Source organism: Betta splendens, chromosome 5 (genome assembly GCF_900634795.4).
Source record: "Betta splendens chromosome 5, fBetSpl5.4, whole genome shotgun sequence".
In the NCBI taxonomy this organism is placed as follows: Eukaryota; Metazoa; Chordata; class Actinopteri; order Anabantiformes; family Osphronemidae; genus Betta; species Betta splendens.
Genome location: NC_040885.2, coordinates 20,030,393 through 20,040,584, shown reverse-complemented (window position 1 = coordinate 20,040,584; position 10,192 = coordinate 20,030,393). Strand labels below are relative to the sequence as shown.

Here is a 10,192-nt window from a genome sequence, read left to right as displayed (position 1 = left end):
ACGGTGAACACGTGATCATTATGTGGACAGAAACAGAGGATGACTGAGGAAGGATCAGTCACTTATTTATCATTCACAGCAATACGAGGAAAAGCCTGAGACCCGCCTGGGCCAGGTCATCTGGAACCACTGATCTCCAGCTGTTTTTAATGCAGTAAAAACCCAGTTTAACAGCAGCAGTCAAGCAGCAAGTCCTCAGACATAAATAGAATTTCAGTGGTGTGAAATGTTTTCAGATTCTGCATTGTAAATGTCAGTGACTGTGTACGACTTGCCAACTATCCCCGCTAAAAACTTGACCGACGATCCCAAGACATGAGGACGGTGTCTTCAGCTGAGAAGTGATCTGGAAATAGCAGACATGGGCTGGTGGGAAGCCTGTATGAAGACAGGGGGATCAAAAGTAGCAAAGCTTGAAGCCCTGATGTACTGTAGCTGCAGATCAATATCAGCGCTGCAGCTACACCCTGTTATGATACACCATCCATGATGGCGGATTGAGTCCTTGGGGGTCCATTTGGACCGAGTCAGAGCCAGTGTGAGCCATGGGTAAATGAAAACGGTTTATTTAATCTCAATTGAACACCACAAAACACTTCTTCAAAACGACACAAAATACACCAGGAGGCAAAACTCTCAATGAACAGAACAATGAACAGACAAACTAAGAAAACTAGCAAAAAAATGTGAACAACGTGGCTAGAGCATGGCATAAACAACGAGCTCAACAGGGGGAGTTCCAGGTGTGTGAAGTTGTCCTGATTGCAGAGTTTACAGAGGCAAAGAGAGGGAATGGGCGTGGTCCCAAGGCAGAGGCATGGTGTGGTGAGGGAATAGGTGTGGTCCAGAGGAAGAAGAACAGAATGGCTGGCAGTGCCAGCCCAGGATCCTCACACACCTAGCAAATAAATCCCTGCTTCTCATTAGCACTAACTCTGGCTCATGAAGTCTGGGTTAGCCATTAACTAAATCTACCTGGACCAACACAGAGGAGATGGACCTGATCAGATCTGAGAGCAAAGGCAAAAAGGAAGTCACCAGAATCAATAGAATGAGCAGGCCAAGGACACATGAAAGCAGGAGGCAGGAAGGAGGAAGTACTTTATGAGGCAGAACGCAGGAAGAGGGATGCAGAAATAGGAGGCATGAAGCAAGAAACAGAAAGGAAGAGGCAGGAAGGAGGAAGCAGGAGGGAGGAAGCAGGAAGGAGGGTGCCAGAGTAGGCGGCAGGAACCATTGGCAGGAGGCAGGAGGCAGTAGACAGGAGGTAGGAAGCAGGAGGCAGGAAGCAGGAGGCAGGAAGTAAGAGGCATGAAGCATGAGACAGGAGGCAGGAAGCAGAAAGCAGAAAGCAGGAAGCATTGGCAGGGAAGAGGCAGGAGGCAGGAAGGAGGAGGCACAAGTCTAAAAGGAGGAAGCAGGAGGCAGGAGACAGGAGACAGGAGTTTGTAGGCAGGAGGCAGGAAGCAGGAGGCAGGAGGCAGGAGGCGTCCTGAAAGTCTACAGTACTAACTCGGCTTGTCTGTTTTCCTGGACGTTTGACTCTGTTTGTTCCGTGACGCCACCTAGGGAGAAATTTTCTCTTCACACTCAATCAGCACAAAGTTTCTGAGGGAATATAAAGAGCAAGGAATCATCGCTCTAATTGTCTTGGACATTTGTCTTGTGAATGGTTCTTTCATTCTCTGCTGTCCTGTTTCCAGCCTGTTGCATCACTGCTTCCCATGCGAGTCTGTTTTATCTCCGTCAGTCAGCAGACGAGTGCTGACGTCCTTCCAGGGATTCTTGGCTTCTTTCATGCCACTATGCACGTTACACTCCAGCAGACTGTCTAGATTTCTAAGGACCAGGGAATCAGTGGCACAGAATCAATGAGCAGCTGAGTAACCAGTGGGGACGGGCGTTTCCCAGACAAAATAGCGGTGTGTTGCAAACATCACTGACCCAAATGATGATTGTGGATCCAAGTGGGTCCAATGGTCCAAACGGCTGAGCTAAAAACACAAACATCTGGGTAGAATATGGTGCTGTCACAACCTTAGAGCGTCTCTAGAAAAGTGCTGCTGTGTTTTTTTGTGGCTCCTGAAATAGGCAGGATTCAACATATGCTCCGGTGCTGATTGAATTTTTGGCCCATGAGGAGGGTGGCAGTCGGACGTCTTTGTGGTCCTGTAGAGCCGAGCTAATGAAGCCAGAGGTGGGGCTTTTTCTGCCACAGGTCACAGATACATCCAGCAAACGGTGGCGTTTACATCTCTTTCTCATCCAACAAAGACATGTCATGATGACTCCATTATTTTGCTTTGCGTCTGAATGAGCCATGATCAGAACCAGCATGCGCCACATATAGGACACAACCCTGCATCATTGCCATGGCAACAATTTACTAGTAGTGTTACAGGTTCCCATAACGTGGCTTTCATCAGAACCTGGCTGACATTCGTCTGTGTAGCTGTACAGTAACTCTGCAGCCCACTGCTACGTTCATGTAGTCAGCAGCTCATGGGCGTCACTGCAGACACTAACTGAACAATTGGTTTAAGCTGGGATCAACCTCTCCATGCATGGGTGTCCTGCATTAGCACTGAACACGTGATATGAGACATATCGTAGATCTGCTGCCAGAACCAGTGAAGATGTCAAGCCTCTAAATGAGCACGCACCCAGGAATTCTACTATCAAAGCGTTGACACCACGCCTGGTGGGTTTATCTGACAATCCAGCTCCTCTGGTTAAACTGGTTCTTAGTCCAGAAGCTCAGCTCCTGCTTCCAGGAGGTGAGCAGCTGGAGGACACATTGAGATGTTGACTAAAGTTTTTTTTGGTTGGTTTGGTGTCTGGTTGGAGGGGACCGATTATTCTCCCATCACCACTGTTGGTGTCTGGCTAAGTAAATTTACAGAATATGTATGTATGTACCCAATGCTAGATGTAAACGAGGCTAAACATAAGCTTGGCTAAGCGTGAACAAACAAAAGTGAACGTGGCTAAACATGAACGAAGCTAAGCATAATTATAGCTAGCATGGGTAGACAAACAGTAAGCATGGCTAAGCCTAAACGAACAAAGATGAACATGGCTAGACATGAGTGAGGCTGAGCATGAGCATGGTTAACAAGGCTAAGAAAGAAGGCTAACATGACTATGCATTTGACTGGTACCAATGCACGTCTTACAAGCTGAACAATGCGTGACTACTGTACATGACATAACACTCGTAAATGTAACTCGACACATGCGCTTCCTTATAAACACAGTTGCGCCGACGCATCGGTGTTGCCGGACCCATCGCTAATTTTCAAGGTCCAGCAGGTGTCAGTATTCAGTGACACAGTATCGACACAGTATCAATACAGTTTTGCAATGTGTTGAAATGCTTCATGGTGCCTCTTCTATCCATCACTACTCGCCAACAATCTTTCTCTCGCCAAACAACTCCCTCTCTAACCAACCTACCCCCCCAATGGAATTTGGCCACTCTTCTTAAAGGCCTGGCCCCACCCCCTTCAATTGGGAGGAACCATTCTCCAGAGTTCTGGACACTACTGGACATAAATCACCTTAAACAGGTATACACTTAAATCCCACAATAACACATATCCCCACAATAATCCCTAGGTACATTAATACGTAAGTATTATAAATAAGTCTAAAACACAAAAAACAAATAGGGCCAAATAATAATGACAAACAATAGTGGTTTCGCCGGCAAAAAAAAAGCGAGCGTCGCCCGGCGTGATATGGAAGTCCGACTACTCCCGATACATAAGTAATAAAACAACAAAACCAATTTAATCAAACTAACGACGTGTAATGTGTATGTGAAGAGTCCAGAGTGTAGCAAAGCAAAATGGTGGAATGGTGGTGAAATGTCCAGGTGCCGGCCCGAAAGCGTGTGCACCCGCTCTCGACGGCTGATCAGCTGTTCTGATGCGAACTGACAACTACGTAGTTGCAGGTGTGTTTGCTCAGACTGGGCGGTGCTGCTCCGTCAGCGGGGAACAAACCACTAGTTTGTCACAGACTGCCACAAAAAAGAATCCCATGTACAGTAAGGTGTTATATTGCAGAGATCTCTTCAAAATCGCAAATCCATGGACAGTAATACTCTTCTATAATCTCCGATTAGGGTATTGCTTAGTGATTCTATTAAATGTTTTGTTTGTAAATTTAGCATCTACAATAATCCAATATTTCTAGGAAAATTACTAATAGAATCAAATTTTGTAAACCTTCCGGAGGAAAAAATCTGGCCACATAACACAAATTAACCCTGTGAAGTTTCAGCAAATCCCAATGACGTGAGTAAGAAATAACATGAATACGCTATATTCACATTTACTTAGTAATCATTAACAAAGCTGTCGGACTGTCTGGGTGAAAACAGCTCCATATGGTTCTAAAGTTAATTAACCCTTTGGTGTGAGGACAGACAAGGTGGGGGTGAGGTGTCAAACAATGGCCCCTTGACTCAGAGACTCAAGTAAAATCTATTTAGATTTATCTATTCCAGTAAACATCCACATCAACCAGTATCTGGTCATAATTACTATCCTGTTTCATCATTTATCATGATTACACTCAGGGATGAAAATGCACTATAGAAAAACTATCTAAGCATCTAGTTTTTTATTAATCTGACATGTATGCTTTCCCTATAAAATCTTTATAAATGTAATTCAATCCTACTGATTTCTTTTCAAAAACTTGTGGAGCACAAATAAATAGTCTGGATATAAAATCTACTAATTCTAAATTTACTGTTGAAATGTAGTGTTGATTTGAGAAACATCCTAATAATTTATGCCTTCTCTATATGTTTCTATGTTCATGTCTGTGTCTTCTCTATGCTCTGACCTGTCGTCGTCTGCTGTATCTGTGGTTTAGCTGATTTTGATGAAATCCTTGGGTCTGGATTGAACTGGATCTGGTTCTTCTTGATTAGAACAGTCACATTAGGATTCTGATCGCTGTCAGTGCTGTTGTTTTCTCCATTCCTTTTAATGGACCTTTCTCACACCAGCTGGTGTAAACTTTCATCACGTTCAGTCCTTTGAAGAGTCAGCAGCTGTTCTTCCATCTCCCATTCACCAACACCTTCCTGTCTTCACTTTTGAGCATTTGTTGCATCTTCTCTTTTGTTCTGATTCGGGTGCCTGCGATCAACAAACACCTACTGGAAGAAAATCATCTTTTTTCCTGGAAGGAGCAGTTAGTGAGAGTCTTGGTCTGTGTCCTGCACAGAAGTCAGAGAGAGGTCAGAGAGTGTCCTTTCTCCCCCACTGTGGGTCTGCAGCTGGTCAACATCAGCATTTGCTGGTCCCAGATTCTTGTAGAGATGACGTCTCCTTGGTGGATCAAAGCTCCTCACACAGAGACAGGAGGGTACAGATCCCTGATTCCTCCCCTATTTGCTAGGGTCTCCCCATTGTTCACTTTTTTTCTCAAAACAAATCTTACTACAGGTTTACATATGTTCTAATTTCCCCTTTCTTCTTCTTCCTTCTTGCCAATTTCCTCTTCTCCTGTATTAACCTTTTAACCTAAATGAGTGACACGGACTACATAACAAAATGTTATTTATTCTATAGTTTACCTGGTGCCGAAGTTGAAAATTCCAGTTTTCCATTTGTTTGCAGCCTGTTAATCAGAGCCTGCAAGAACTAAATAGTCATTTCTTTAGTTTTGTTCCTAGACTCACTTGGGCGGATGCTTAGACTTTAACTGGATTTTTTCCAACACACAAGTCTCCACTTATTCTGATCTTCCCATACCACAGCATGGTTAGACATTAGCATTCACACAATTAGTTAAAAAAATCTAGTGTTTGGAAATGAAATTCACACCTTGAGTGAATTATTTTTCTTCGTGTTCTCATGAGCAACTCCTGAATAATAAAACTACCTGAAGCGCTTCAGTTTGAATCAATCTAATTTAATACGTAGCGTCCACTGGTGGGGTACAAGGAGTCGGGTCAGTTTATTAGGGACACTATCGATGTTGAGAACCTGACGTCTGTAAACATTGTAGTGGAACAAGTAGTTGATGTTAAATGTGGGTCGGTTCTGCATCAACACTTCTATAAATAAAACATAAGGCAAACAAGTGCCCGCGCTGAGAACTAACTGAGATCAGTGGAGGAGGAATCTGACAGTGCTGTGAATTATTTACGGCATGGATGCTAACGAGTCGCTGAGCTAATTATGTCTACACGCAGCGAAAGGTCCAAGTGAACTACAAGAGCAAGAGGCAGAGCTGCTCTGATCCATCACTCGAGTCACACCAACGCATCAGCAGCAGCTTCACCGCAGATACAGTGAGACACGAAGCAGCACCAGCGAGAAGATTCAGAGATTTAGTGCGTAAATTTCTCCTCTGTGCTCAGGAAAGTTTACTGACTTTACAGTTTACAGTCTGTAAACTGGAGTCAGCCAACAAGTGTTCTGCACTGAGTCATCTCATGGTCTGCCAACAGGCATGACTAATAGAGCCAGTGTCGGTGGAGGTCAGAGGGAGGAGGACACACCCCGGAGGAGAAAGACGTCCAGTGGTTCTGTTGGTAATTGGCTGAGTCCCAGCAAGTCTTCTGTTCTAAGTGAGCGAGTGGTAAGAGAGGAACACCGTCATCGACACCTTATCCTCATCCTCACGTGCACCCTGAAAGCAGAATCGACACCGTGGCTCCGTCAGGCTGGACTGACGAGCGAGTCGCCGCTGGCTGACAGTGGTGGAAGCATCCAGATGTGGCAGATTGACCACAGCGTGACCTGGGATCCCAGCTTAATTTACCCAAACACACCGCGGCTACTGTTGACCTCTCTGTGGAAGCTCCCAGACGTCTGCTGAGCCTCCAGCCTGACGGACGCTTGACCAGTCCTGCTGAGTTCACAGGCAGCATGGATTCTACAAAAAACAGGGAGGAGTTGTGTTGTGTGAAATCCGGCACTTCATTGATTTGTTTGTGGCCTGTGAGTATTTGTCTTCGTACTGTTTTTTTTCTGTGCTGTTGTCTCAGCCTGAGCTCAGCTTGTCCCATGCGCGTTTGGATCCTCGTCCGAAGGAAGTGGAGGATGGAGGAGGCAGGCGGCTGACAGGTGTCCGACCCCTCAGCACCTGGAAACAGCTTTGTGGAGAATGTTAGTAAGTCAGAACAAGGAACCAACTTCTTTGTTCAGTGGAGTTAACTATTCTGCTACCAATATAGCAGAAATACAAAACGTAGATTTTGTATTATAAATTAAACGAGGACGTAAAAATAGTAATAGAATTGATACATTTAAACATAAATATAAAGTCATGTGTCAATCAAGATACTGTATAGGCAAGAACAGGCTCATGATTAATTAGACAGAACATTGTGGGAGTGGTGTATAATATTAACATTATATTAAATATTTTTAATAATTGTAGAATATTTAGAATAGAATAGAATATTTATGTACCATATTATATATTATATGTATACTGTGTCTGCTGCACTTCTGAGGAATCAGCAATTTGTTCTGGTCATTTTGACAAGTTGTTGTCTCGGATAGACTCCAGGAAACAGACATTTACTCTTGAGTAAACACTTAATGTTGACCACTGGTAGCAGGCTGGAAGTTAGAACAAAACCAGATGCCTAGCATACTTTGTGATGTGTGTAAATAATACTCTAAGGATAGATAATGGCTACAGAAAAAGAAAAAAGGGAGAGGGAGAACAGTCCTCTATTTGGTTTGAAGCATTAAATTTGAACTATATACATTACACATTGTCATTAAACAGAAACTAAACATTGAATTGGCCTTGGTGGAAAGATGGCGGTTGCTAAGGGTTGGCTCGTGAAACCGAGTTTCGTCTGTACTGGTTGTACGGACAAAGGTTCCAGATACCCGAGCACAGTCCACACTGGGAGTGGGGGGGCAGTGAAAAAAGACGGCTCCTGTCAGGAGTTCACAGAGTGAAGCTCTTAAAGATACAGGGACCCGGGCCCTAGAGGGTCCTGTGTGAAGAAAATACTTCAGAGCAGACTCTGCCGCCAGGTCTGGTTCCCGTGAAAAGTAGTTGGTTAATTGTGTGATGCTGTGTGATACAAATGGAGCGTGTGTGTAAGGTTTGGTCTCAAAAATGTCTGTCTGTTTTAGAAAGGAGTGCTAAGTTTTGATTACAGTGTTTTATTTTGGTAGAGATGTGAGTTGTTAATCTCCAAGTGCTGATGTCTGATTAGCTTGTGTGTAGAGGTTTGACATAATAGGCCAGATTTTGCAAAACGTGTGTAAGCAATAGACAAAAACTGTAAGGGATCAGTGTGTCCAGTCTGTTACTGTCTGCTACATTCATGCTGCTGCCCCACAGACCACAGTGTCAGAGAAATGTTACCCTGTGCACAATAAAGTGCGCAGCTGGACCCCCAGGGAGTGTTCCACAGAACCGAGTCAGAGACCTAGTATGCACACAAAGGGTTTTATTTACAGAAAAAGGAAACACGGGTGCGTGGGCGTAAACTCGTCCTAGGTAGTAGCGTCCCTGAGTACCGAGAGAGGGAGAGAGCAGGTAAGTGATAAGGCAAGTTATATACTGGACTGCGTTCAGCATACACCTGGAATTCTCTTCACTGTACGGTTCTACCTGGTAAAACAGGGCAAACGCGAGGTGAAGCTCCGAGCAGGAGGCAGGTTGAGGAACAGCGATGGCGTGGCTGTGGAGCCCGGGTCCTCGTTCCAGCGTTACTCCAGAAGTTCCTGCCCACGGTGTCTGTGGAGGAGCACAATGGGCGCGCACGGCGCTTCACGTAACAACACCGGGTCCGACGGCTAATAGCGCGCGATCCGAACGACGGAGGACCGTCCTCACGTCAGAGTCCTTTTTAGTCCGAAATAGCACGGGCAAAATGCTCACCGTGCGAACGGAGAAAAACAGTAAACTAAAGCGCGTACAAAGTACGGAAAACTGGCGTGGCCAAAACAAACAAAATCTAAGTCAACGTGAAACAAAATACAGCAGCGATAACTATGGTCACAAGGCGAATAACTTGGTCAAACCTGGACGGCTTCAAACAGCTGTGGGCGAACAATAAACCGACAAGGATGCGGCGGAAACGGAAGCGCTAAATAGACCGACTAATGAAGCACCGGTGAAAACAATCAACAAGCCAAGGAACAGGAACGAAACAACCGGATGCAAAACAAAATCCACGACAATAAAAGCCCAAAACCAGAAAGCCCAGCTGCCGACATCACAGCCTAAAACACTGGACCCACAGACTCATAGAACATCCTCAGCATGGGGCTGCAGACGTTAAAGGACCTCAACCTCCTCAGGAAGTTCTCTGAGAACAAAACAGAATTGGACCAAGCACAGAACCCTGTGGTACTCCAGAGCTAATCCTTGTGCATGTGGAGAATTTCTCATTACACAAACAAACTGGAATCTGTTCAACAAATAGGATTTAAACCATCCCAATGCTGTTCCTTTAATCCAGATTCTATGTTTTAGTGTCTGTAATAGAATGTTATGATCAATTGTATCAAATGCAGCACTAAGATCTAACAGGACAAGGACGAGAAACTAGACCATTGTCCGAAGCTAATAGAAGATCATTAGTGACTCTAACCAGAGCTGTTTTTGTGCTATGATGTTTTCTAAATCCTGACTGAAAATCTTCGTACAGGTTATTCCCACTCAGGTGGTCAGATAATTGTTTAGCCACGATTTTTTCAAGAATCTTGGAAATAAAGGGTAAATTTGAAATGGGCCTATAGTTGGCTAGTTGTCCAGGGTCCAGGGTTGGTTTTTTCAATAGAGGTTTGACCACAGCCACCTTAAAAGCCTGTGGTACATAGTCTATATGTAAAGATTGGTTGATTTGACTTAATATGAATGAGCTGATTGAAGATAGAACTTCTTTGAGTAGTCTGGTTGGGATTGGATCTAAAAGACAAGTGGACGACTTGGAAGATTTGATTATTCTCTTCTTGGAGAAGAAGCTGCCTGTCATGTTCCTGTATTCACATCCTGTTTTATTGCGTCGCAGTTCCAGTTTCCAGTCGCATCTCATTAGCTCCAGTCTTACTTCCGGTTTTCATTACTCACACCTGCCTAGAATCAGTAATCACTCACCTGCATACTTAACCACCACCAGTTCCCATAGCCCGTTGCCAGATCGTTGTATGCCAGTCATCACTTTCCAGCGTTTCGCCATCCTGCCTAC

At 44.5% G+C, this 10,192-nt stretch overlaps 1 long non-coding RNA gene across 1 annotated transcript; it reads right to left on the bottom strand.

Moving 5' to 3' along the window:
- Nucleotides 1–550: 550 nt before the first annotated feature.
- Nucleotides 551–9,305, bottom strand: LOC114856145 (uncharacterized). Its single transcript, XR_003786019.3, has 3 exons — nucleotides 8,611–9,305; nucleotides 6,989–7,123; nucleotides 551–6,903 (listed from the first exon to the last, which is right to left on the bottom strand). It is a non-coding gene; the product is annotated as an uncharacterized LOC114856145 (long non-coding RNA).
- Between the last annotated feature and the right edge of the window lie 887 nt (nucleotides 9,306–10,192).